The following is a 7,917-nucleotide window of genomic DNA, read 5'->3' on the forward strand; positions in this document are numbered from 1 at the left end:
ATGAAGTTCTGATTAGCCTCTGGATGGACTTAGCACACTGAAATCAAAGCTGCAGATGAGGAAGACTCTACAATACAGAACCTAATGGCAATGCTAATGGCACCTCCATGAAATTGTATAGTATTAATATGTCCAGATGTAGGAAATAATTTCCATTATGATCAGAGTATAAAGTATTCTTGTTAAGAAACTATTCTGGCTGGGGCGCCTGGATGGCCCAGTTGGTGGAGCATCTGACTCTTGGTCTCCGGGTGGTAAGTTCCAGCACTACATTAGGCATGGAGTCTACTTAAGAAAAAAAAAAGAAACTATTCTGGTTAATAAATATCATATCTAGGGTGTGTATTATTTTCTAAACAACTACAATTTATCAAGTCTAAAATAACAGTTTGGATGGTTCAGAAAACAGAATTTAAGAGTTTCTTTGGACCACTGTTTAACACATTAATACCTTTCTAGCATAATTGAGAAGTATTAAATAAGAGAAATTTCTGTTTGACCAAAGATTTGAATGTTAGCTTTTTAATTTTATCCTCATTCCTGACTGAAGCTGAAATTCTAATCATAGATCTTTCTATCGGCTTTGTGCATTCGACACTGGTTTACTACACTGGATATGAGAGGAATACATCAAATAATAGCACCAGTCCAATTTTCAGGCTAGCTGGCATGTGTTTGCAGTTCATAAACTAGTGATGAAATATGGTGGCCAAGTGAAACTGGTCTTCCTGCCTCCAGGCCCAGTCCATTTTTCACACAGCATGGGTGAATCTGGTTTTCACTCACATACTTCAGACCATTCAGTGGCTCTGAAAGACTATTTGCATGACATACAAGCCCCTCGCTGGCATCTTCAATTTCATCTTCTAACATCTCTTTTTCTCTATTGGTGGGGATGTAGGAGTAGGAATGGAGGGCGCTGACAGCCAGGCCTGAGTTCATGGTCTGCCCCCGGGTGGAGGGGAGGCTCCACCTATCCCCTTCAAGTCCCGAGGTAGGGGCTGTGCAATGTGCCTCTTTCCTGGGCCCAGTGGGTTAGGGTTAGGGTTAGTACAGGGCCCAGTGGGGTGTAAACGTGGGCAGTGTGCTTGTCCTCTTGTCCCAGACCTCTGGGCTCCCCACGTCCCCTCGTGCCAGGTGCATGGGGTCTCCCACGGTGCCGTGATCCCTGATCTATGCGCTGGGCAAGAGAGGCTTCAAGCTGGTGTTTTCTTTTTAGAAGGTTTCAGTAATAAATGGCAGAGATGCAAGCGAATCTCTTGAAATCTACTTCGGTATTTCTCGTGGAAACTACCCAATTATTTTCCAGAGTGGTTGCAAGATTTCGTATTTTCAACAGCTATATATGCAGATTCCAGAGATTCTACATCATCTCCAACCCTTGATATTGTCAGTCTTTTTAATTCTAGGCATTATAGTGGGTGAGATGTGGTTTCTCTTGATTTTAATTTGCATTTATCTAATTACTAGTGATGTTGAGAATATTTTTGCATGTTTATTGGCCAGTTGCATCTATGGTAAAGTGTGCAGATCCTTAGCCCACTTTTAAATCGGTATGTTCTGGATAAAAGTCCCTTCTCAGATATGTGTTGTGTAAATATCTTCACCCATCTGTGACTTTACACATTAAAAACGAAATAGCTTGAGGCATGTGGGTGGCTTAGTCAGCCAAGCACCTGACTCTTGATTTCAATTCATGATCTTATAGGTTGGTGAGTTCCAGCCCCTGGAATTTATTTTTATGTTAAAAATAAATAAATACATAAATAAAATGTACAACATAAGTCTGATGTATGTAAACACCTTTGCAAACATCTCCACAATCAAAAATAATGTACCTATCCTGCCCTCAAATTTCTTCATGCTCCTTAATCCCTTCCACTCGCCCTCATCTGTTCTCAGGCAAAAATTAAACTGCTTTTTGTTGCTATAATTCACTTTGATTTTCTAGAATTTTATGTGAATGGAAGCATTCAGTGTATACTGAATGTCTTCTTCTCTCTGTCTGTCTTCTTTCATTCAGCATACCTTTTCTTGTTTGTTTGTTTTTTTTTTTTTGAGATTCATCCACTTTGTTGTGTGCATTAATAATTTATTAGGTTTTGTTGCTAAGCAATATTCCATTGTATGGATATGTTGTATATACTCAAGTTGGAAAGCAGTGGGACTGTTTGCAGTTTTTGACTATTAACAAATAAAGAGGCTAGAACATTTGTGCACATTGCTTTCATTTTCCTTGGCTAATACTTGGGTAAATATCCAGTGGAATGGCTGAATCAGATGGTAAGTTATCTTTAAAAAAAAACCAAAAACCTGACAAACTTAGTCATAAAAAAATGAAATCTTGGTATTTGCAACAACATGGATGGACTTAGAGGGAATTATGCTAAGTAAAATAAGTCAGACAGAGAAAGACAAATGCCATATGGTTTCATTTAAATGTGGAATCTAAAAAACAAATCAAGTGAACAAACAGCAATAACAACAAAATCCAGTAACAGACTCAAAAATACAGAGAACAAACTGGTGGTTGCCACAGGGGTGGTAGGTGGGCAAATGGGAGAAATAGGTGAAGGGGGATTAAAAGGTACAAATTTACAGTTATAAATAAGTCAAAGGGCTGTAAAGTACAGCATGGAGAATATAGTCAATAATATAGTAATAACTTTTTTTATGGTGACAGGTGGTATTACACTTATTGTGGTGGGCATTTCTTAATATATATAAACGTCAAATCACTATGTTGTTCACCTGAAACTACTATAATATTGTATGTTACCTATACTGCAATTAAAAATAATTTTAAAATGCATACACACATAAATACTGCCAGTTTTTCCAAGTTGTACCATTTTGTGTTCCCACCAGTAGAATATGCAGGTTTGAAATCTGAATCATACCATATCCTTGTCAACACTTAATATGGTGATTCTTTTCAAATTTTAGTCATTCTGATAAGTGTGTAGTGGTATTTCATTGTGACTGTAATTTGCATTTCCCTAGCAACTAATATATTGAGCATCTTTTTATGTACTTATTAGCCATTCGTGTATCTTTTGTGAACTGTAGTTCAAAATCTTTGGCCATTTTTATTGAGTTTTGTTACTTATTGAGTTTTCAAGGCTTTTTTTTTTTTTTTTTTGAAGTCTTTTTTTTTTTTCTTAAGTAATGGCTACAAGCGCATTGGGCTCAAACTCATGACCCTGAGATCAAGAGTCACATGCACTACTGACTGAGCCAGCCAGGTACCCCAAGAGTTTTAGGTTTATTTATTTATTTTGAGAGGGAGAGCGTGCATAAGCAGGGGAGGGCAGAGAGAGAGGAGAGAGGGAATCCCAGGTAGGCTCTGTGCTGTCAGCACCAAGCCCTATGCAAAGCTCGATCCCACCACCCTGGGATCCTGACTTGAGCTGAAATCAAGAGTCAGTTGCTCAACTGATTGATCCACCCAGGTGCCCCTGGGATACATATTCTTTATTAGATATGTGATATGCAATATAACCTATATATAACCTATATAAGCAGCTTATTGAGTTATAATTCACATACCATACAATATACCCATTGTGGCTGACATTCCATTGTAGGGATATGGTACATTTTGTTTATTCATTCATCAGTTAATGGCCATTTGGGTTTCATCTACTCTTTGGCTACTATGAATAACACTGCTATAAACATTCATGTATAAGTTTTTGGGTAGACATATGTTTTCAGTTCCCTTAAGTATATACATAGGAATGGAATTGCTGAGTCATATGGTAACTCTATGTTTAACCTTTTGCAGAACTGCTACACTGGATTTCTTCTTAAAGTGTCCTGAGTGATTTGTGTCTTTCAAAAAATTTGTCCATGTCGTCTAAATTGTTGAATTTACTTTTGTTAACTTTTTTTAATGTTTATTCATTTTTGAAAGACAGAGACAGAGCACAAGCAGGGGTGGGGCAGAGGGCGTGGGGGTGGGGTGGGGATACAGAACCTGAAGCAGGCTCCAGGCTCTGAGCTGTCAGCACAGAGCCCGACACAGGGCTCAAACTCATGAACCAGGAGATGATGACCTGAGCCAAAGTCGGATGCTCAACTGACTGAGCCACCCAGTCAACCCTAAATTGTTTATGAATAAAGTTGTTTGCAATATCCTTTTATTGTCAGTAAGTTCTGTAGTGATGTGCCTTTTCTTTCCATCTTGGTTTTCTATTTGTCCCATCTATTCTTCATTGTGTACAATTTTGTATCTTGCCTTCTTCCACTTTAATCATATTATTGTTTAAAAGCTACGTAATATTGACATACTTACCCTTATCATTCAGCATTTTGGTGGCTTCCAGTTATTCATTGTGAACATTATTATACAGTTGACTTCCCCCCACTTGGTAATTATGTCAGTTAAGATTTATTTCTCCAAACTTAAGTTGTGAGTGCTTATGGCTTGGGCTCTGGAGTCACAAAACATGGACCCTAATCCCAGCTTAGCTCATTAACTAGTTATGACCTTGAGAAAGTTACCTTCTCTAAGCTTGTTTCTAAAACTGCAAAATGAAGCTAATGAAAGTTCCTACCACCAAAGATTGCTGTGTAAATTAAATAAAATGTACGGAGCACTGATCGATGCCTGATACATGGTAAACTTTCGATATGTGTTAAAGCAATGAGTGAATCCAGTGCAATCAAGTAGGTTAGGCCTGGCAGGACACAAATGTTCCCAAAATCTCAGCATTAGGTAAAATAAAGCAGTTTTATAAATTGCCTATTTATTAGAATTCCCTTTTCCATCATTAAATTTCCTTTGGTTTTTTTTTTTTTAATTCGCTAAAATGTTTAATTTTGAAAGACAGAGCATGAGCGGGGTAGGGGCAGAAAGGTAGACACAGAATCCAAAGCAGGCTACAGGCTCTGAGCTCTCAGCACAGACCCTGACACGGGGCTCAAACCCACGAACCGTGAGATCGTGACCTGAGTTAAACTTGGATGCTTAACCAACTGAGTCACCTGGGCACCCCAGTTACATTTCCTTTGTGGTAATTTCCTCTGTAAATTGTTTTTATCATCAAAATCTCAATGTTTTTCTTAGATATGAGCTCTTTAAAGAGTAAGTTCTTAACTAACATTTTCCAGTCTTTTTACTATATACATTTGTAATTGCTTAAATCTGACCATATTTTAAAAATTTTTAGTTTATTGTTGAGAGCGAGTGGGGAAAGGGCAAAAGCCTGATGAGGGGCTCGAACCCACAAACTGCAAGATCATGACTTGAGCGAAAGTCAGAGGCTCAAGTGACTGAGCCACCCAGCTGCTCCACTCTGACCGTATTTTTTTAAAACTTTGTGATTTCCGGAATTTTCCTGAATATGCCTGTTAGACTTTCCTGTTCTGCATTTTTAGGAACACTTTATATTCTTTACATCCATGAATGTGCTATATACCATCACTTTTTCTTCCATTAATTTTTTCAGTAAGTTCCAAAGAACTTCATGTCTTGTATATATACAACTCATAGATTTTACTAATTTACTCCTCATCCTTTGTGATAGTTTTCCATTTTCTAGCTGGTGAGTGCAGGCAGAATGCTGCTTATATTTGTATCTAGCTTTTATTAAACTTAGTTTGCTCTGTATTGAAATGTTCAGATATCTTGGGTTTTTCAATTCCAAAGCATTTTAACATTTACAGTGCTTTTTTTCACACTTAGGTACAAAAAGAACAATATTAACAATAATTATTCATTTTGTATTGAGAACCAATGTCAAATTGTCTTAAATATTTTCCCCCAAACTCTAGAGAAGCCAGTAAGTATGGAATAGTTGTGGTAGTTACAACTGCAGGAGTTACCAGTGTTTTAACTACAACCTACTATGTAAGACAAGGTATGAGGAATCTCGCACAAAGCGTAAACAAAGGTCATGTAGATTTGCTTATATGTAAAATAAATTAATTGAATCAAGTCTCCAATAGGTGGTCATTCCTAGCATCAGTTATCAGGGTTCGAAGAAGCCTGTGTTAACACTCAGAAACCAAATGATGAAGGAAGACCGAGGGATGCAGAAGTTCCTGCTTTGGAGTCTGGTACAAAAGGTCAGCTGTGTGGAAGGTCATGCCTAATTTGGCTGACAGTATGATCTCCAGCTAAAATGCCAGTTTGGGCTAGTCTGCTGTTTCTAAATTGTAGCTTCCTCCAGGAAGTTGAGACTGGAATGGGCTGAGTCCAAGGAGACAAGCAGAATCTCTACAATGTAAATTAAATTAGATGGTTTCTGTTGCATATTCCTAATTTGCACTCCTCCTACTTTTTGTCTTTTGCACTCCCTCTCATACTTTTAGTCTCGGCTCTTCTATGGGAATTAGTCTTGTTTTTTCATTTAAACTATTATTATTATGAGAAATCAAGTCTGTATAAGGAAATATTCCACTCCAAGTTCCTTCCAAAGTTAAGGTAAAGTCAACATCCTCAGAGGCTCTAATCATTATTTTAGTAGAGGCAGGACTCTACTTAGACATGAATTCCAAATAATTAGAATTTTACTTCCTGTTAGAGGCCCCAACTCTTATCTGCCTAGCTCACTGACATATTCCTAGAGCTTACAATAGTAGGTGCTCAATAAATTAGTAGGAACAATTTATAACTTTTTTTTTTTTAATCAGTAAAAGGCAGATAGCTTTCTCACTGAGGAAGAGAAGGACAAAGAAAGTTGTGAAACTGCTTTGAGGGTGCTATAATAAAGCCCTCACCCTACCAGATGTTGTTATATATAATTTCAAGTTGTGTATTCAAATTTCACTTGAGTAAGTATATGGTACCTAAGAGTTTTAGCATACTTCAGGAGACTGCTAGTGACAAACAGCATTTGAATGATTGCTCAAATCTTTATAGAAAACTTTGTAGTAAATTAGTTTCAGTAAATCAAGAATATCAAAGTTCATAAACTGCAAAGTATTTCCTCCTGTTAGGGTAGCTTCCCAAATGGTGGATTTAAGCTTTCATCAGAAATTAATAGAAAACAGGCCATTAATTCTTCAATTTAAATTCTATGCTGGGGGCACCAGGCTGGCTCAGTAGAGCATGCAACTCTTGAACTCTGGGTTCTAAGTTTGAGCCCCATGTTGGGTCTAGCGATTACTTTCTCTCTTTTTTTAGAGATTACTTTTTTTTTTTTTTAAGGTAATTTCTATGCTGTTTAAGTAGCAACTGCTTCATAATAACTTTATGCTCCCAACCATTCCTGGAGTAGACTTTGATTCTAGATAAATGATTTCTACCTAAGGAATCCAGTGTTTTGGAGAATTGGAAAGGTTGAGAATTTCTCCCCAATAACAGATTATTTTCTGGCTTCACATTCCCCAATGTTCTATCAAGACAACTACATCAACATTTAAAACTCTGACTCAAGGCCTTTTTTCCCCCATATGGCTGTTACTTGGTTGTATCATAAACTGGGACTTAATTCCTACAGTATAGCCTTATAAGGGAAATCTAATTCAGAACCATCTGCCATGATTTATTCCCTGAAAATTCTTGTAGGCTCACCACTCCTTATCACTGCTGTACCCAACTTCTAGGAATGTTCAAATCACCCAGCTAGAAAAGCACACCCTAGGAAGATTACTGTATACCCTGCCCCCCTACCCCAGCCCCTGCCAAATTCAACCATTAACAGAACTTTTAGGCCCACTTGCTATTTTATTTTACACTCTGAATGGTAAATTACAGTACATTCTAACCCCTATTTAGGAAACTAAACCCTTCGGAGAGTAAGCAGCTTTCCAACTACCTTGCCTTGGTTGTCAACAAAGCCCAACATTTTCTCCAAGCATAATGTGGTTGAAGGTCCACAGTGATCCCCACCTACTGCTAATTATATCCTTGTGTATTCCCCTCCCATACTGTAGCAGGATGGTACAATGGTTGGTCTGTGTGACCAA

This window comes from Herpailurus yagouaroundi, unplaced genomic scaffold (assembly GCF_014898765.1).
Source record: "Herpailurus yagouaroundi ecotype Mexico unplaced genomic scaffold, PumYag 162, whole genome shotgun sequence".
Lineage (NCBI taxonomy): Eukaryota > Metazoa > Chordata > Mammalia > Carnivora > Felidae > Herpailurus > Herpailurus yagouaroundi.